This window comes from Rhinolophus sinicus, linkage group LG06, assembly GCF_036562045.2.
Source record: "Rhinolophus sinicus isolate RSC01 linkage group LG06, ASM3656204v1, whole genome shotgun sequence".
Taxonomy (NCBI): Eukaryota; Metazoa; Chordata; class Mammalia; order Chiroptera; family Rhinolophidae; genus Rhinolophus; species Rhinolophus sinicus.
The window spans coordinates 79,763,750-79,785,256 of NC_133756.1; the positions used below are offsets into that span (position 1 = coordinate 79,763,750).

At 42.5% G+C, this 21,507-nt stretch overlaps 1 pseudogene; it reads right to left on the bottom strand.

Annotated features, from left to right (window-relative positions):
• The window catches only part of LOC109438787 (heterogeneous nuclear ribonucleoprotein D-like), an 81,416-nt pseudogene that overhangs the window by 57,861 nt on the left and 2,048 nt on the right, over nucleotides 1–21,507 (bottom strand).

Sequence of the window (21,507 nt, forward strand, 5' to 3'; positions counted from 1 at the left end):
GGTAGAAAGAAAATTCTTTGAAGTTGTCAGATTTGAGTTTAGTCTCTTTTACTTAGGAGTTGAGTGATCTCTGGAAAATTCCCCTAACCCAGTGGTTTTCAACCTGAGGTGATTTTGCCCTCCAGAGGACATTTGGTAATGTCTGGAGACATTTTTGGTGATCACTATTGGGAGGGTGAGTGTGCTACAGGTGTCAAGTGGGTAGAGGCCAGGGAGGCTGCTAAACATCCTACGGTGCACAGGACAGCCACACAGCAAAGAATTATCTGGCCCAAACTGTTAATAGCACCAAGATCAAGCAACCCTGTCAACCATATTGAGCCATTGTTTCTTTATCTGTAAAATGGGGTGAAGAGCAGCTACCTCACTGGTTTCTCAGAAGAACAAATTTAGTGTATGTGTGTGCATGTGTGGGGGGTAGTCCCTGTCACATAGTAGGCCATCAGTTTAGTTCCTTCTGTTCTCCTCTCAAGTATGGAGAAATTGGAGAGAATTCAGAAGTGTTTCCAAGCTAATTACACGGCAGGGAGTAACATTTTAAAGGAACATGTAAGAACAGGGATTATTCACCCTGAAGAGCAAAGGTAGCTCAAAGGCGATTTAATAATAGTCTTAAATGTTAAGAAGTGTTATTATTTAGGGGAAGATAATCCACTGCTTTCCATCTCCACTGAGGAATGAAAACGAATGTCAAGCAGGGTGGAATTAAGCTAGATGTAAGACAGAACTTCCTGTCTACAAAGGTCAGCTGAAGAAAGAGCCTTCTGCTGTATCATAAACAAAAAGACTGTTTCATATCTGAATTCACTCAACTAAGTTTTATTAACAACTTCCTGTGTACTGAGGAGCTGCTGGGGACAGTAGAGGTCAGGTGGGGGTAGGGAGAAGTACAACAATGAGGACAGTAGAGTCTCTGCCTTCAAGGAACTTAGAGATTCATAGGGTGGTAGGGGGTGGGATATGGAAAGAGATGCAAATGCTATAGGTGAGCACCAGGCAAGAGTACCAAGAGGTCAAAGTTTTAAGGGATAAGAGAAGGAAGAGGGGGCAGCATTGGAAATGGGTCTTGAAGATAAGTCAGACTTTGGCAGATGAAGAATAGAACCAGAGGAGGTAAGCACAGGGGGCTGGAGTAGGCAGAGGACATGGTGGGAGATGGGGAATGTGGGGTGTGTTGGAGGAGCAACATAGAATCCTCTAGGAGGTCTGTGAACAGACAAGGTGGGATAAAAAGGCTGGGCCAGACCATGGATGCCCAGGAATGCTAAGTTGAAGGGCTTGTTCTCAGTTCAATAGGAGCAAGGTATTGGCAGTGAGAGTACCTGGCTGGAACTGTGCTTGGGAAGATAAATATGTGATGCTGTGTAGGTTGGGCTAGAGGCAGCCTATGGGGCAAGGTCAGTTGAGGACTATTAACCTGAGGACTTAGGTCAGGCAAGAGGTAATAAGGATGGTGGCAGCTATGAGGGGCCAGAAAAGTCCTCTCCTGAGCTCTATTTCCTGGATGGGCCTTTGCTCTCTTCATCAGGGTAGACAGGTTGGCTCCAAGCTGGGACACCTGCTGATCTCACCACCCTGGAATCTATCCTGAGCACTAGATCTTTTTTTCTCCACCGTGGAAACTTGGAGCATGGCTGGGTGCCTGATAGTCATGGGGTCTGCCACTGCAGGGGCTCTGCTTGTGGGGGTGACCCACCCAGGCTGACCTGAGCACCTGCTCCCCTCAGTAGTTTCCTCTGTGCATCCTGCTCTTCCCTGTCTGGTCCCACTTCTCAGTGGTGATGCACTGTGGAAAGAGAATGCACAGGTAACAGTGGGACACCGAGGGGTAGAGGGATGCAGAACCATTCAGGCCTAGGAGGGCTTCTGACAAAGTTCTCCACTCTTGCCTGCCCCTCAGCTGTCTCTGAGTCTCTGCAGAGCCCTCTGAAGGGCCAGACCCCTTCTGTAGCCTGCAGCAACAGGAACACAAATTGCTCTCATTGGGGTCCCACCTGAGCAACAGCATAACTTGGCAAACTGTACAGCTCTGGGCAGGAGGCTCCTGCAGGTCTCTGTGGAGGCCTGGGTTAGAGGGGAGGGGGTTGCATCACAAAGCTTGTGATAAGGGCAGACTCAAGGGAGGACTTCCTGGTCCAAAGAGGCAGTGAGATGCCACCAGGTGGTATGAAGGGAGCTTCACGAAGTGCGTGCAATGGGCCTCACCTCAAACGGGTGGATCAGAATCCCCCGGAGAGCTTGGTAAATGCAGAGATCCCCAGGCCCTAGCCACACCTACTGAATCAGGATTTGGAAGCCCTGGCCTGAGCAACTGCTTTCTTCATGACCGGCGTTGTGAGGCCTCAGTCCCCTCAGGGTTAGCATGAACCTCTAAAGCCCCAGAGAGCTCCCCTCAGGCTGCCCGCACTGATCTGCTTGGCGGCTGCATGCAGTTGCTGGAGGCAGTGCGGTACAGTGCAGAGTTCAAGGTTTTCTGCATTTGAAGACTTGGGGTTTGAGTTCTGCCTCTATAATATTAGTTTGAAGACCAACAGCAGCAAGATACAAAACTGTACCACACTTCAATTTCTTTTTTATTTTTTTAATATATTTTATTAAATTTATTGGGGTGACAATTGTTAGTCAAATTACATAGATTTCAGGTGTACAATTCTGTATTACATCATCTATAAATCCCATTGTGTGTTCACCACCCAGAGTCTGTTCTCCTTCCATCACCATATATTTGATTCCCCTTTACCCTCATCTCCCACCCCCCACCCTCCACACTTCAATTTCTTCATGTTTACTATAAGAGTGTCAGCACCTATTTTTTAGGGTTGCTTTGAGGAGTAAATGAAATAGCGTAGTGCTTCTGTATGGTTGGTTTTCAAGAATTAATATTCTTTCCTTTTCTGTGCCCCAGAGCCAGAAGAATAGTGAGCCCAGCCTGGTAGTTTAAGGCATTTTCAGGAGGCATTCTTCCTCAGATGCTAACCCGCGCTTACAGGAGCCCTAGAGTGGATGCCTCACTGGCTCTCTCTGTCTCAGGCCTCTGTCCCAGGCCTCTGTCCCAGGCCTCTGTCTCAGGCTTCTGTCCCAGGCCTCTGTCCCAGGCCTCTGTCTCAGGCCTCTGTCCCAGGCCTCTGTCCCAGGCCTCTGTCCCAGGCCTCTGTCTCAGGCCTCTGTCTCAGGCCTCTGTCTCGAGTGCAGACTCACTTGGTTTAACAAATCCTGGACAGGATCCTCAAAGATCTCAGAACCTTCTGGGTGAGGTAGAAACGTAAATAGACATAGACTGCATAATATGATAACCAGAGATGGAGATAAGGACCCAGAGGCAGCATCTAACCAGACTGGTGGTGGGGGTGTGGGTGAGGGGTGGTGGGAGGCTGAGGAGATGACAGAAGAGCAGATTTTGAAGGATTAACCCACAGGAGTTAACCAACATCACAGACTCTCCTGTAATGGCATCCCAGCTCAGTTAATATTGTTCTACTATCAAGATGACAATTTGGCCTGGGCCACTCCCAGATCCTGTGGTTGTGCCTACAGGACACCAACCACTTCTACAGATGGCTGGCATCACAGGGGTGCTGGCCCACATTAGCCAGCACAAGGCTATATCATAGGGGCCTAGTAATGTCCCTCCTGACAGGCAGATCTCACCAGTCACCCTACAGCCAAGCCCCACTAGCGTCTTGTTCCTTTGGGTATGAATGCAATGCCATCGTGAGTCATGCCATCCCTCAATTACTTTGAAAGGAAGCTTCTGTAATGAAGAAGGAGAGTTCTATAGAGCACTGCCAACCTTAAGAAAACATGCCCAAGTTCCATCGGCAGCCACCACTTCCTGCTTGCCTCCTTTCTCTTTGTTTGAGGGGCACATGACAGGAATTTCCAAACAGCTTAAGCTCAGGAAGAGCGACTTTTATCCCTACATAGGTTCAATCTGTCTGCAAACCCCTCCCTTGTCAGCAGGTGACGAGGCAGCTCAAAAAATGGAACCAGTGGAATGAAGCTTGTTTTACTGCTTTCAACTGAGTGGAGCTCCCTCGAAATCTCTCTCCCTCCAGCATGATGAGTGCATCATACTGTATGGATCCACCACAGTGATGGTGGGGCCCTCCGCAAGGTTTCCCAGCTTGATGTCTAGCTTGGAGAACTCCTGTCCACCTTCTGCCATAGAATCCCCCACCTCCTCCAACCGCAGACATGGAGAAATTCCACCTAGCTCTGGTGAAAATCCCATGCTGGTGATAAACTTACGGCTGGACAGAGCTGTTGCGGGTCATTTGGAGAGGGGGTGTTGTAGAAAATAACTTCTGGAGTTCACTCCAGACTTTATGATGCCATGATAGGACAATTGTTCCTAAAGGCCTTTGAAATTCCTTGCTGTTTGAAGCCACTGTCCTCTAGTAATGACTCTCCAGGCCTGGAGAGACTTTAAGTCGCCTCGTCCCTTCTCACCTCCCTTCCCACCACTGCGTCCCTCTCCCTCCATTCCATGCTGAAATCTCCTCCACAAGTCGGTCATCACTCCACTTGTATCTTTCTAGCAATGGGAACCTCAGTGTGTCTTAAAGCTCAGGGATGCCTAAACGGTTCTGTGGCTTTTCTGAAGTCTGTCCACACTGAGTAGATACCCACCAGCTCTTGCTCTAACCCCACAGAACATAAAGATGGAGGCTAATATCTGTTCTATGACAGCCTGGTTCACATTAGAAATTGGCTGTCATGTAAACCCAAGGCTTCTCTCCTTCAGGAGAACAGCGCTACTTCCTTAAACTGTTCCTCTCATGTGCAGTTTTATGTCCCTTTGATTGGAAATGAACATTTGACATCCATCTCAGTTCAGACTCCTACCTTCTGGGGGATCTAGTAGAGAGCACGGAAAACTCTGAGTCCAGCATGTTGGTTTATAAAGGTGACATCATAACTGCTGCCAACAAAGTAATTTACCCCCCAACCTTGTCTAGCTGGTGACATTCAAACCTCCGGGATCTAGTCGGTCAGCTGTTGGGGCACTCACTCTGCCCAGAAACCCAAGTTTAGAGAGGGGTTCAGAAGAAGGAGAAGACCCCAGTGCGCTCCACGGGGCTTTTGGGTTAAGATAGGCTCATTAAGGAGGAAGAGACTTAATGACATTCACAAAGGACCCCAGAAGGGTACAGCGAAGAAAGTACAAATGGTGGAGGAACTTCCCAGGTGGCCCTGTGCCAAGGCTTCTGAGGAAGCAGGTCAAAACACAGGAGGAATCTGAGAGCAAGAAGAAGAAGGTCCTTCCTAATGGGGAGAAGCAGAAGCTAGAGGTTCAGTCACATGGCGGGGGTGGGGGATGGGGGCTGGAAAGCCAGAGAGAGCCAGAAGGGAGAGTAACAGGAGAAGTGGGGAGCGGGTAACAGGGAACTAGAGCAAGAACCTGTAAAGAGGGTTTTGTGAGAGGAGCCAGTGTCTTATGAAAATATTCCTTCAGTAAGAATGTTCCTTTTCTCTTTCAAATGGAGACATAGCTGAAGGTGCAGGAGACTCTCAAAGGACAGAGGACCATTTAGATGTGGAACTTAGTGGCCCACTTCTGCTTCCTTGTCCATGTGGATAGATGTGTCTGGCTACCAGCACTTTCACTGAAATCAGATAAAAATTGTTTTTAAGGATACCGACGTGGCCCTTCACCTTACCAGGAAATCTCCATTTGCAAAAGAACCAACCAATCTTTTCAGGTGACTGGGTCTGCTAAAGTGACATTCCCATAGGCCAGGAAATGCCTCAGCTTGGGCCACTGCCTTGCTGAAGCAGCATCAAAACTGTGGGCTCCATTTAACTCCAAGGAAATGTGGTTCAGACCTGCTGGATCTCAGGTTCTCTCCGGAAAGACCAACCCTTTGGGGAGCTGTCTCCCCACTTGAGAGCATTTCAGTTCCTTCACTCAACCTCTGTGCCTGATTTCCAGTTTGTTGGTGATTTCCATTTCACTTCCCTCTGGCTCATCTTTCCTCCCTGAGAGTCATTTGGAGCTTTGATTTTCTTTTATCAGAATGAGCATTTATTTCCTTCATATTAACTATCCCTTCCTCCTCCCATCATCATGACACTGTTTAGTTCAGCTGCTTCCTGCACCTGGCTTTGTCTTACACCAAGTGGGAGGGAAAGATTGCAGCCAACAGCCCCAGTTTTACTTCCCTCCGTGTGAGACTACGCCTCTCCAGTTACACTCACTTCTGATGGTGTCAGGAAGGAGTGAGATTTAATTACTGACACTGCTGTGCCTGAAATGGGGGCTCAGAGAAGCCTCCACACCATCCTTGGTGGTCTGCCCAGTATCTTGGCAACAGAGTGCTAGGATATTCCATAATCCTCTGGCTGGTGGAGAACACAGCCCCTTTCTCTTTGCCTCCAGGCAGGACCATCCCACAGCCACTCCACCTAGATTGAGGAGAGGGTAATATGAGAGAAGTAGTAGCCTCTTTTAAGAACTACAGAAAAGGAAATTCTATTATCTGTCTTCCATGTTCCCCCAGTTCTGGGGGTCTTCCTGTGGGAATGAATTGCTCTAACCTAAAATTTTAGATGAATTTGCCTTTACAATGACCACTCTGGCTGTGTTATCTCTCATTCTCATTTTCTCCAGGGTTGGTCTGACAGATCAGGTGTTGGGGGAGGGGTGTTCCTATATCCTTCACAGCTTTATTCATCTCATTGCATCTCATCCCATTTTTGGTCCAAGATCCACAAATGGCTATTTTCCTGACAGCATCTCCTTTTCATCATGTACAGTTCCCAGTGGTGATGGAATTGAGACAGCTTCTCAGAGAAAGCACAGATTTGTGGGGTAACTGCTTATTGGATGTTGAGACCATCTTACCAATTTAACTAGGCCAAGATTCTCATCACTGTTCTCCAACCTGTAACCCACTATCATGGAGATTTCAAAGCTAGGGAAGGCCTTGTTCTGCTTACGTAGCCCATTCATCCATCACTGAATTATTCATTTAACAAACACTTCCTGACTTTCTAGACCATGCCAGTAACTGGGCAAAGCACAGGGGAGACTGAGATAAGAAAGCATGGTACTTCTTCCCAAGGAACTCACAGTCTTGGGGAAGACAAATGTATACATATAAATGTTATAGACCATATGATAAGTGCTTTATATGGACAAAGTGCCATGGTAACAGAGTGACTCTGACTGGGGACTCAGGGAAGGCACCACCAAATGTGACATTTGAACTATGCCTTCAAAAGAAACACAGGCACTCTACAGTCAGTCAAGAAGGAGAAGGGAAGACATGACATCAAATTGTTCAGACCAGCAAGTCATTTTCAATTGCTTCCCATGGTGTTTGCCTCAACGCAATGAGGGCCAAACCTTCAGAGAATATGAAATTATGAAATACATCATTAATTCCTTCAGTTGGGTAATGAATATCTTAAGTGTGTCTAGCTCTGTGCTCTGGGATGCCTAGCATATGGCATTAGCTGCTCTTCATAAAGATGGGGGATACAAGGCCACACTGAGAGCTCAGGCAATAGAGCCTAGAAGCAGGCCCAGCCCCCCTAAGGCTGAAGCAGAAATCTCAGAGAAAAAAGGTAGAGGGCTCTGCTTATTGTCTAAGTCCTGAGTTCCTGGGGGTATCAAGCGTGTACTAACTCAAGATTTAGAGTCAGGGAGAACATAAATCTGTCTAGCTCCAGGGCAAGGGGAGTTCTGATTTTGGCATCTGCTCTTTAATCAATAGCATTAGATTTTCCAATTGAAGGGTCTTAATTTGATAGTCTCCCAGAGGAGTCATTGGTTCTGATATGGACATAGTACATGGCTTCCTAACTGTCAGGGAGACAGGACCAGCTTCCCAAAGGAGTGGGGACTCTGCCCTCTTTATGTTCTCTTTGGATCAAAAGCCAGAAATGAACTTGGTTTTCATCACAGCTTCAAAGGTTAGAGCTGGAACAGACCGTGGTTAGATCAACACTTCTGCCTCTGTAAAGTCCACACAAGGTCCTTGAGGGAATGCCCTAGCCAGGTGAAAATAGATCCTACTGCCAAAGAGGATCCATGACTTCCTGGTCAGAGGAGTCTGAAAGAGTGCCCTTAGTTACATTTAAATAATTCAAGCTGCAGTTTGGGTGTTTTTCTGATTTTCATCACATTTCAAACCTGGCAAGCTCATTATTAAAGAGTTAGAAAGGGAACTGTCAAGGCTTTGAGGGTGTTCTGGGTGAGCTGGTGGTCGGCTGTGGGCATTATTACTGAGGAGTAAAGAGTCTTTGTGCTCAGGCAGCTAGAAGGAGGAATGGCCTGCTGGAGTTCATTCAGCTCTCAGCACCCATGATCTCACCCCAGAGAGGCCGTCCCTGATCACTGTGTACCAAGCACCCCATCCTACTGAGTTGCTTTATTTTCTTCATAGCATTGCTGGCTAAAGTCAACTTATTTGTCACCCATTTGCCCCCGCAATGTAAGCTCCACAAGGCTTGTCTCTTTTACTTCAGTATGCCCTGGTGTATCACGGGTGCTCAAGTAATATGTGACTGAATAGTTGATTAAAAAATATGAAAAATTTTTACCCTGATTCTGAAGTACAAAACTGGACATAAGAGGTTGGACAATTAAGTTTGTGAACTCATCCTAGAAAAAGTGCTACATACCTCTTTGCTGAATATCACTACAGTCACCTTTGAAGTACTCCCCTTGGGAAGCTATGCACCAACGCCAGCACCTAGTCCACCCTTCAAAGCAATTTTGGAACTCTTTTTCTGGAATGGCCAACAGAGCTGTCATCGTATTACCCTCGATGTCTTGAATGTAATCAAAATGTCTTCCTTTCAATATTTCCTTTATCTTCGGGTAAAGAAAGAAGTCATGGGGGCCAGATCAGGTGAGTAGGGAGGGTGTTCCAATACAGTTATTTGTTTACTGGCTAAAAACTCCCTCACAGACAGTGCCGTGTGAGCTGGTGCATTGTCGTGATGCAGGAGCCGTGAATTGTTGGCAAAAAATTCAGGTTGTCTTAACTTTTTCACGCAGTCTTTTCAGCACTTCCAAATAGTAAACTTGGTTAACTGTTTGTCCAGTAGGTAAAAATTCATAATGAATAATCCCTCTGATATCAAAAAAGGTTACCAACATCATTGCAACAAGTTCGTGAACTTAATTGTCAAGCCTCGTATATTATCCTGGACTTACGGTAAAAGACCAAGTCCTAGTAGTCCTAACATTTTTCAGTTGAACCTTTAATCCCACCAAACCTTATTTCCTTATCTGTGAAATGCAACCCTACTTCAGAAGTCACTGTGAGGATTACACAAGATAATATATGTGAAAACCCTTTCTACACTTTGAAACATTATATAGACATAAAGTATAGTCAATAGCTGATTTTTATCTATTTATCTCTCTTCTTTTGGGGACCTACCAGTTCCCATGGTGCTTTCAATTAGCCTGTCAATCACAACAGCAGGCCACAGGGATAAGCATGTGACCCAGACCTGGACAGTCATCCCCTCCCTTGGGAGAGTGATTGGCCTGAGAATTGAGCACATGATACAAATAGGACCAATTTGGATTCTCCCCTGAAACTTATATATTTGTGCTAAGAGGGAAAAAAAGAGGCTATGAATCAGGGCCGTTGAAGGCTATCTTCCTTGTCACATGGAGAAAACAAGCATTTCTGCAGATGAAATAGACAAACAGGAATGAGATATGGGTAATGACAAGTAATAATCTGGTGCCCTGGTTTCCGATTCTAGCTCCTGATTGTTGGATACTTACAGCTCTTCATTCTTTGAACACTCTTAGGTATTTTCTACCTTACAAGCCAACATTTCTTAATTAGTTGGAAATGGTTTTCATTCACATGCACCTGAAAAGAGTTATTGCTGGTCATTCATTTATTCATGTTTTCATTTATTGATTTAGTTATTAATATATTTAACAAAAATTTATTAACTATAAAACCCCATTGTTGTGTAACAAAAACTTTGACTGATCTTTGTTCTTGGTTCCTGGGAGGCAGCTTCTAAACCCTTAGAAAGGTTACCTTTGTTATACATGGTGGGCCCTTCGAGTACACATGAATTTATGCTAAGGAGATGACTCAGGATGGGGCTGGTCAGGGCAGAGAGACAAACCATGTAATTTGAGGGCTGGGGCTTTGATGTTGGCCTAAACTCCTCCAGAGAGGGGAGGGGTTTTAGACATTGTGTTCAGTCACATGGCCAATGATTCAATCAATCATACCTATGTAATGAAACCCTAATAAAAATTCTGGGCACCGAAGCTCAGTGGAGCCTCCTGGATGGTGAAAACATCGATGTGCCTGGAGGCAGGAAGAGAGGATATTGAAGCTCTGCATTCAGGACCCTCCCTATGTATCTCTTCATTTGGTTGGTCCTGAGTTTTATCCTTTATCATAAATTATAATTGTACGTATAGTGCTTTCCAGAGTTCTGTGTATTGGTCTAGTGTATTCTAAAACCAAATAAAGTTTGTAAAACCTCCGAGTTTGCTGCCAGTTATGCAAGTGGCCTGGTGATCCCCAAACTTGTGGCTAGCATCTGAAGTGAGGACAGTCTTATTGGGGACTGTGTCCCTAATCTGTATAGTTTGCATTACCCCGAGATGGTTTGTGCCAGTATTGTCACTGCAGTGCTGTAACCACACATTTGATCTAGTCATTGTGCTCTAAGTAAATACTCAAGAGCAAAGGAAATATATGATTTTTCATCAGGTGTAAGACTGGCATATGAATGTTTATAGCAACTCTATTTGTAATAGTCTCAAACTGGAAACAACACAAATTAATAAGTGAATACATAAACAAATTATGGTATATCCAATGGAATGTTAATCATTGATAAAAAGAAACAAAGTAATGAAACATGAACAACATGGAGAGTCTCCAAATAATGCTGAGTGAAAGAAGCCACACACAAAAAAATATATACTGTATTCTTCTATTTACATAAAACTCTAGAAAACACAATCTATAGTAACAAAATGCACCAGCAGGAGAAGTGGTGGGGAAGGGTTAGAAGAAGCAGTTGCAATGGGTAAGGGGAAGGTTTTGGTATTTTGGTGTAGAATTAACCCCTGGTTGTTCACAGAATATAAAAAGAATTTTTCATCAGGTGTAAGACTCTACAAGGGTAAAAAAGATTTATTGAAGGTCAAAAGGATAGGAATGGTGGCAGTGAGGTAGGCTTCTTGAGTTCTCCCCTGGAACTTACCACAAATTGAACATCTATAACCCATCAAAGGATTCTCTGCTCATCACACAGAACAGCTAAGAGACTCACACAAGGATTACGTGAAGGTGGGCAAACCAGGGGAGAAGGTGAAGAGGGAAGGGAGCGGAGTGGAGAGGCAGCCCATATCTGCAGCTGTGGAGCCACTGGGGCCTCAGGACGCAGACCAGAGATCACAAGAGACAGGCGATGGACTCCCTCCCTGTGTCCTACAGCTGATCTCTCCCACAGAGAGAGCAGCTTATCCAGTGTTTGAGGCAGTAACCTCAGCTGAGATCTCCAGCTGAGCCCTAGGTCAGACAAAAAAACAAAAAGAAAACTCCATACCTTGGCCCCTCCCCCTACTCTCCCACAGTTCTCCCACCCCCACCCTTCCAGAGTCTCAAGCTGGTCCCAGAACTGAGGAGTACTGTCAGGTTACAGAAGAGCTGTAGCACTCAGGACCTGGAAAAAGCCAGCTTGCAACTGTGACCTAGGGAAGAGACTGGTAAGAGTGTGAAACTGCTCGGCTGGGAAATGGAAGACACCTCCCTTCCCAGCCTCCGCCTTTTCTGGGCTGCTGCGGCAGGGTAATTACAGCTGTGGAGACAGCAGTGGGTGGTAGAGGTAGCTCTGGGCTTTCAGCAGCTCAGAAATCTCCCACCCTCCATGCTCCCCAAGGGAAGAAGAGCCCTAAGACTCAGGAGACCTGGGCACAGGGAATAAGCCAACCTCCCAGTGGCTGCCTGTGGTGCTCTCAGCGTGTGTATGTGCAGGTGAGAGCAGAAACTGCACTGACTTTGTAAAAACTAACAACCACACCCCATAGACCCATTCATCTAGAACTGCAATTCCAGGGTCACTCTGGACAACAGGTGGCCGCGTGGCTCTGCTTCCACACAACGCAGAGGAGTCTTTGTACAGCAGAGGACAACCTGAAGATAGTTTGGTGGACTTAAGCCACGACTGGTGCTGCTCTTTTTTTTTAAGTATTATTATCATTTTAGTGTATACACACACACACACACACACACACACATGTATATATACACACTGTATTTCCCCAAAAATAAGACCTAGCTGGACCATCAGCTCTAATGTGTCTTTTGGAGCAAAAATTAATATAAGACCCTGTCTTATATTATATTATATAAGACGGGGTCTCATATTAAAATAGGACCGGGTCTTATATCGATTTTTGCTCCATAAAACACATTAGAGCTGATGGTCTGGCTAAGTCTTATTTTTAGGGAAACACGGTGTGTGTGTGTGTGTGTGTGTGTGTGTGTGTGTGTGTGTGTGTGTGTGTATATATATTCCCCTTTCTCGCTCCCTTATTTTCTTTTTTATTTTCCTTGCCCTACTTTTCCTCCCTCTTTCCATTTTTCTATATTGATTTCTTTTTGTATTTTTGCGTGTGTTGAGAGTTGATTATCGGTTGCCTTTACATGTGAGTGCATTGAGTTTTTCTTTGTTGTTGTTGTTGTTGTGCTTATTGATTTGTTGTGTTCTGAAATCGCCCTACACCAGGGCCTAGCCCAGGAGACACAAGATTCAACACACTCAGAGGCTAATTCCGGACCAAACCAGAGTATTACTGGGTTTGACCTACAAGTGACACACCCGGAAGGAATTCTCTACAGGCATAAGAGCCATAGGGGCCAAGCTTCATCTGAGGGATCAACCCTCACACAGCAGCTCATCCATTGTGGGCATAGCCAATGCTCACAACTAGTCAGCCTAGGAGTCAATCCCACGTACTGACAAGCCAAAAGCAATTAAAGCTCAACTTCAATAGGAGAATACACACAACACAAGGGTCACCTCTGGGGCACACACACAGGAGAATAGGGAAGCAGTACAATTCAAATATAAAGGACACATACTAGATAAGACCACCAAGCAAAGACTGAGAACCCTAGGGGGATCTACCTAATACATCAAAGCAAACAGTCAGCCAGCCAGAATGGGGAAACAAAGAAACGTGTCCCAAATAAAGGAAGAGAAGAAACCTTCAGAATTGAAACTAAATGAAATAGAGGTAACCAACATATCAGAGACAGAGTTTGGAGCACTGATGATAAGAATGTTTAAGGAGCTTAGTGACGACATAAAGAAGGGTAGAGAAATCATAAAGAACAACTAGTTAAAGCTAAAGAATACAATAAATGAAATAAAGAACACACTCGAAAGAATAAACAGCAGGATAGATGAAGCAGAGGATTGAATCAGCAATTGAAAAGACAAGTTAGCAGTGGTCACCCAAGTGGAACAACAAAAAGGAAAAAGGATAAAAAACAATGAAAATGGTTTAAGAGACTTGTGGGATAATATCAAGCACAACAATATGTGCATCACAGGAGTACCAGTAGGACAAGAGAGGGAGCAAGGGATCGAGAACATATTTGAAGTAACAATGACCAAAAACTTCCCTAACCTGGTGAATGAAATTGACACACAAGCCCAGGAAGTGCAGAGAGTTCCAACCAAGATGAATCAAAACAGGTCCACACCAAGACACAATATAGTTAAAATGGCAATGGTTAAAGACAAAAAGAGAATCCTAAAAGCAGCAAGAGAAAGACATTAGGTTACATACTAGGGAACTCCCATAAGACTATCAAATGACTTTTCTACAGAAACTTTGCAGGCCAGGAGGGAGTGGCAGGAGATATTCAAAGTGACGAAAAACAAAGGACTACAACCAACATTTCTTTATCGAGAAAGGCTATCATTTAAAATTGAAGGGGAGATAAAGACCTTCTCAGAAAAGAATTAGCTAAAGGAATTTGTTACCACTAAGCCAGACATGCAGGAAATGTTAAAATGGCTTCTGTAAGCAGAAGAAAGATGAAAACAATCTATCGTGTTTCCCAGAAAATAAGATCTAGGTAGACAATCAGCTCTAATCCATCTTTTGGAGCAAAAATTTATATAAGACCCAGTCTTATATTATATTATGTTAGATAAGACCCAGTTTTATAGTAAAATAAGACCAGGTCTTAGGTTAATTTTTGCTCCAAAAGATACATTACAGCTGATTGTCCAGCTAGGTCTTATTTTGGGGGACACAGGATAAGTAATGAAGACCAGAAATACAAATAACAAAATAGCAATAGCTACATACCTATCAATAATCACTTAAATGCAAATGGACTGAATGCTCCAATCAAAAGACATAGGGTGGATGAGTGGATAAGAAAACAAGACCCTTGCATGTGATATATACAAGATACTCGCCTCAGATCAAAAGACATACACAGGCTGAAAGTGAAGGATTGGATTAAGATATTTCACGCAAATGGAAATGAGAAAAAAGCAATACTTATATCTGAGAAAATAGACTTTAAAATGAAGAATATATTAAAAGACAAAGAAGGTCACTACCTAATAATAAAGAGATTGATCCAAAAAGAGGACATAACCCTAGTAAACATCTATGCACAGGGGACTTCAACACATCACTGACAACAAGGTACAAGTCCTCCAGACGGAAAATCAGTATGGAAACAGTGCCCTTAAATGACACATTTGACAAGCTGGATTTAATCAATATTTTTAGAGCATTTCACCACAAAGCTGCAGAATACATATTCTTCTCAAGTGCACATGGAACATTTTCCAAGATAGAGCACATGTTAGGCCACAAAACATGTCTCAATAAATTTAAGAAAATTGAAATCATATCAAGTGTCTTCTTTGACCACAATGCTATGAAATTAGAAATCAATTACAAGAACACAACTGGAAGACACACAAATACAAGGAGGCTGAATAACATGTTTATTAAATAGTGAATGGGTCAACAATGAGATCAAGGAAGAAATCAAAAGACATATCAAGACAAACAAAAATGAAAACACAATGACTCAAAATCTATGGTATGCAGCAAAAGCAGTCCTAAGAGGGAAATTCATAGCAATGCAGGCCAACCTAAATAAACAAGAAAAACCTCAAATCTACAGTTTATCCTTAAGCTTAAAGTATCTGGAAAAAGAACAGCAAAATAAGCCAAAAGGGAGTGAAAGAAAGGAGATAATAAATATCAGAACAGAGATAAATGAAATAGAGACCAAAACAACAATACAAAAGATCAATGAAACCAAGAGATGATTTTTTGAGAAGATAAACAAAATTAACAAACCTTTAGCCAGACTCATCAAAAGAAAGAGAGGACTCAAATTAATAAAATCAAGACAAACAAATGAGAAACAGAAACTCATAGAGACAGACAATAGTTTATTGGTTACCAGAGGGTTGGGGGGCTGGGTTGCAGGAGATGAGGATAAGGGGGATCAAATATATGGTGATGGAAGGAGAACTGACTCTGGGTGGTGAACACACAATGGGATTTATAGATGATGTAATACAGAATTGTACACCTGAAATCTATGTAATTTTACTAACAATTGTCACCCCCATAAATTTAAAAAATAAATTAAAAAAAAAATGAAAGCGGAGAAGTGACAACAGACACCACAGAAATACAAAAATTTTTAAGAAATTACTATGTGCAATCATACACCAACAAATTAGACAACCTGAAAGAAATAGATAATGTTCTAGAAGCATACAACTTTCCAAGGCTAACTCAAGAATAAAAGGAAAACCTGAATAGACTGATTATTACAAGGGAAATTGTATCAGTAATCAACAAGCTCCCAAAAATCAAAAGCCCTGGACCAGATGTTTTTACAGGTGAATTTTACAAAACATTCAAAAAAGAATTATCACCTATTCTCCTCAAACTATTCCAAAAATCCAGAAGGAGGGAAGGCTCCCAAGCAATTTTTACGAGGCCACTATCACCCTGATCCCAAAATCAGACAAAGACATTACAAAAAAAGAAAACTGCAGGCCGATATCCCTAATGAACATAGATGCAAAAATCCTCAACAAAATAGTAGCAAACCAAATTCAGCAATACATTAAAAAAATCATACTCCATGACCAAGTGGGATTCATTCCTCATATGCAAGGTCCAATATCCGCAAATCAATTAATGTGATACACCACATTATCAAAATGAAAAATAAAAATCATATGGTCATATCAATAGATGCAGAAAAAGCACCTGCCAAAATCCCAGCATGCATTTATGGTAAAAACTCTTAGCCAAGTAGGACTAGAGGGACAATATCAACATAAAAGGCCATATATGATAAACCTACAGCAAACATCATACTCAATGGGTAAAAGCTAAAACCATTCCCCGTAAGATCAGGAACAAGGCAAGGTTGTCCACTTTCTGCACTTCTATTCAACATAGTGCTGGAAGTTCTAGCCACAGCAATCAGACAAGAAAAAGAAATAAAAGGCTTCTAAATTGGTAAAGAGGAAGTAAAACTGTCATTATATGCAGTTGACATGATATTGTATACAGAGAACTCCAAAGACTCCACCAAAAAATGACTAGAACTGATAAATGAATTTAGTAAAGAAGCAGGATACAAAATTAAGATTGGAAATCAGTTGCATTTGTATATACCAATAATAAACTATCAGAAGGAGAAATTAAAAAAACAGTCCCATTTACAATTGCTTCAAAGACTATAAAATACTTAGGAATAAATTTAACCAAAGAAGTAAAAGACCTGTACTCAGAAAATTATAAGACACTGAATAGAGAAATTAAAGAAGATACAAATAGATGGAAACACATGCCATGCTCATGGATAGGAAGAATTAATGTGGTTAAAATGTCCATACTGCCTAAGGCAATATACAGGTTCAATGCAATTCCTATCAAACTACCAAGCACATTTTTCACAGAAATAGAACATATAATCCTAAAATTTATATGGAACCATGAAAGACTCTGGATAGCCACAGCAATCTTGAGAAATAAGAACAAAGTGGGAGGTATGTATATCTGACATCAAATTGTACTCCAAGTCTATAGCAATCAAAACGCCATGGTACTGGCATATAAAACGACACATAGATCAATGGAACAGAATAGAGAGCCCAGATATAAATGCATACCTATATGGTCATTTAATGTATGACAATGGAAGCAAAAATTTATGTTGGAGTAAAGACAGTCTATTCAATATACGGTGCTGGGGAATCTGGACAGACACATGCAAAAAAAAATGAAGCTGGACCACCTCCTTACATGATATACAAGAATAAATTCAAAATGGATTAAAGACTTAAATGTAAGATCTGAAACCATAAAACTCCTAAAAGAAAATATAGGAAGAAAGTTTGCAGACATTACCCTTAGTAATATTTTTACTGATATATCCCCTTCGGCAAGGGAAGTAAGAGAAAAACAACAACATGTGGGATTACATCAACCTAAAAAGTTTTTTCACAGCAAAGGAAACCAACAATAAAACAAAAAGGGATCCTACTGAATGGGAGAAAATATTTATCAATGATATATCTGATAAGGGGTTAATATCCAAACTTATATAAAAAAAAACTCATTCAACTCAACACCAAAAAAACCCACACAAAAAAACTCAATTAATAAATGGGCAGAGGACCTAAAGAGATATTTTTCTAAAGAGAACATACAGATGGCAAACAGATATATGAAAAAAATGCTCAACCTCACTAACCATTAAAGAAATGCAAATAAAAACCACAATGAGATATCACCTCACCAGTCAAGATGGCTAATTACCTTATGACCCAGCATTTCTACTACTAGGTATCTATCCAGAGAAATCCAAAACACTAATTCAAAGAAATTTATGCACCCCTGTTTATTGCAGCACTATTCACATCAGCCAAGACATGGCAACCGAAATGTCCATTGGTAGATGACTGGATCAAGAAACTGTGGTGACTGGGTGGCTAAAACAACAGAAATTTATTTTCTCAGTTTCTGGAGGCTGAAAAGTCAAAGATCAAAACACTGGCAGGGTTCACTTTCTGCTGAGAGCTCTCTTCCTGGCTTGCAAATGGTCACCTTCTTGCTGGGTCCTCACATGACAGAGAGAGCTCCGGTGTCTCTTCCTCTTTTAAAAAGGGCACCTTGGTGACAGAAGGAGAACTGACTCTGGGTGGTGAACACACAATGGGATTTATAGATGATGTAATACAGAATTGTACACCTGAAATCTATGTAATTTTACTAACAATTGTCACCCCAATAAATTTAATAAAATAAAATTAAAAAAAAAAAAACTACAAGTAGAATTACCATATGACCCAGCAATCCCTCTCCTGGGTATCTACCCAAAAAATCTGAAAACATTTATACAGAAAGACACGTGTGCTCCAATGTTCATTGCATGTTTGTTTTCAGTGGCCAAGACATGGAAACAACCAAAATGTCCTTCGATACATGAATGGATAAAGAAGTTGTGGTGTATATACCCAATGGAATACTATTCAGCGGTAAGAAAAGATGATATAGGAATACTTTTGACAACATGGGTGGATCTTCAGAGTATAATGCTAAGCGAAATAAGTCAGACAGAAAAAGCAGAGAACCACACGATTTCACTGATACGTGGTATATAAACCAAAAACAACAAAAGAACAAGACAAACAAATGAGAAACAGAAACTCACAGACACAGACAATAGTTTATTGGTTACCAGAGGGTTGGGGGGCTGGGTTGCAGGAGATGAGGGTAAGGGGGATCAAATATATGGTGATGGAAGGAGAACTGACTCTGGGTGGTGAACACACAATGGGATTTATAGATGATGTAATACAGAATTGTACACCTGAAATCTATGTAATTTTACTAACAATTGTCACCCCAGTAAATTTAAGTAAATAAATTTAAAAAAGAAAAAGAAAAAGACGAAAATGACCTGAACTTTTCGCCAACAATTCATGGCTCTTGCATCACGACAATGCACCAGCTCACACGGCACTGTCTGTGAGGGAGTTTTTAGCCAGTAAACAAATAACTGTATTGGAACACCCTCCCTACTCACCTGATCTGGCCCCCAATGACTTCTTTTTTTACCTGAAGATAAAAGGAATATTGAAAGGAAGACATTTTGATGACATTCAGGACATCAAGCGTAATCCAACAATAGCTCTGATGGCCATTCCATGAAAAAGAGTTCCAAATTTGCTTTGACGAGAGGACCTGGGACTGGTCTCAGTGCATAGCTTCCCAAGGGCAGTACTTCGAACTTGACTATGAGGCATGTAGCACTTTTTCTAGGATGAGTTCACAAACTTAATTGTCGTATATTAAAACTTATCAAACTTTGCATTTTAAACATGCTTAGCTTATTGTATGTCAATTATACCTCAATAAAACTGTTACAAATAATACCATGCAGGTCCTATGAAAGGGCTAGGTTTCCTTCTAACATCTCCAGTACCTCAGATTCATATATCCAAAATGGAACTCCTCTTCTGCTCTACCTCCAATGCACTCTTACTCCTGTCGTGTTCTCTAGTGGTTAGGGACACTACCATCCACCCGGAACTTAGAAACCTGTGAGCCATCCTGGACTTTTTCCTCTTCTTCCACCAACAGTCAATTGGAAATTAAGTGCTAGTGATTCTTTTTCCTTAATTTGTCTGAAATTCTAACCTTCCTCTCCAGCCGAGTTTAGGTCATTATTATCTCACATTTGAACTATTGTGATAGGCTTCTGAGTCACCAGTGTCCAGTCTCACTGCCCTCCCCGCATTCCCATTCCCCTTTTTGAAACTTCCCATGGTATCCATCCTCTACACTGCCTCCAATGGGAGCTTTCTAGAACTTGTGTGTGATTGCTGAAAGGCCTTAATACATGTTGCTTTTTGCAGATAAAAAACACAAACTACATGTTCCCTACCTTAAACCCTGCTTCTTCACAGAGATATTTCCCAATCCCAGTCTAGTTATGTCTCCCAATTAAAATCCAGAACTCTTCCTTGGTACTAGTCTTGTAACCAGAGGCCAAATAAGTCTGGGGCTCATGCTGCCTGCGCTGCTCAGCCAATAGACCCACACAGGAGTTGGGTCATAGAATAAAGATTTATTACCAGAGCACCGGTGGTCTGAGAAGGCAGCGGGTTAACACCTCCAAAAACTGTCTTAACGTTCTCAGACTTACTGGGGGTATTTAAGGGAAAATCAGGGCACTCTTCCAGAGGCTGCATGACGTCCTAGAGTTCTGTTCTCCTTTCATGATGCCCCCCCACTGTCATTGTATCTCTTGTGGTGCCATCAGTTGGGAATGCTGGGGGAGTAACCTGGAAAATACTAAGTGATAGAGTTTGTAATTATCAAGCATCTACAAGGTGATCTTCTAAGATAAGGAGCTGGAACAGGGCTGGGGCATCCCAGAGGCATTCTGAATACACGGGGCCCAGCTGGGCCCTGCTTCAGTCTGTGCTCTCACAATGCTAAGTTAGTGATTAAGTTATCATCTGTCTCTTCATAAAAGACTGTACTTTTCATAAAAGAACCATGACTATTTCATCTACTCCAAGTTCCCAGTGCCTGATACAGAACAGGATACAGAATACTGGTACAGGACAAGAGTCACATAAGTATTGGTTACCAATTAAAGGAGGGTTCAGTCTATTAGGGCCAATATGACAGGAACACAAGTACATACATTAAGCAAATTGTAGGTGCTATAAAGCAGAGCTCAAATAGAACACCAGAGTGTATCATAGGAGAAGGGAGGGAGATTTGGCTGTGGCAAGAAGGAAGGAGCATTAGGGAGCTGGGTCAGGTTTTTCATATACCTAGTAAAAATTGACTTAAAGGAGAAGGTGCAAGAAAGTCTACAGTGAACGTGGGGACGAGAGCAGTCCACTTACCCCAGAGTATACATTTACAGAATGAAAAAAGTAGGAAGAAGAAAGACTGAAAATGCCTTGAGGCCAAAGCTTGGAGGGTGTTAAATATCCAATTATTTGTTGACTTGGGGGCTCCTGCGGGTTTTTGAACAAGTGAATGACTTAATTAGCTGTACTGCACTGATTTTCTTTTTTTCTTCCTTCCTCCTCCCCCTCCTTACCTTCCTCTTCCTTTTCCTATCAGATGAATCACAGTACAATTGAGCGTAACAGATTAGAAGTGGGTGGAGACCGGAGCTGGGCTCCTGTCCAAGTACTTTGGTGTCAGCATTGAAGATAACGGTACAGGGTCAGATGTGAGAGAAGTGGTAGAAATAGGCTTCATAGGACTTATTCAGGAAGATTAAAGAAAGAGGACTTTCAAAGATGAATCAGTGCTTTCAACACTGGTTTATCCAGAGGATGGTGGTATCTTTATTAACTGGTACCAGAGAGTTGGTTTGGTGGGGAGTCCACACTGAGTCAAAGAAGTGAGAGGAAGAGAGTTTGGAATGAAGGTGGCCTTTATCACATGCTGAATGC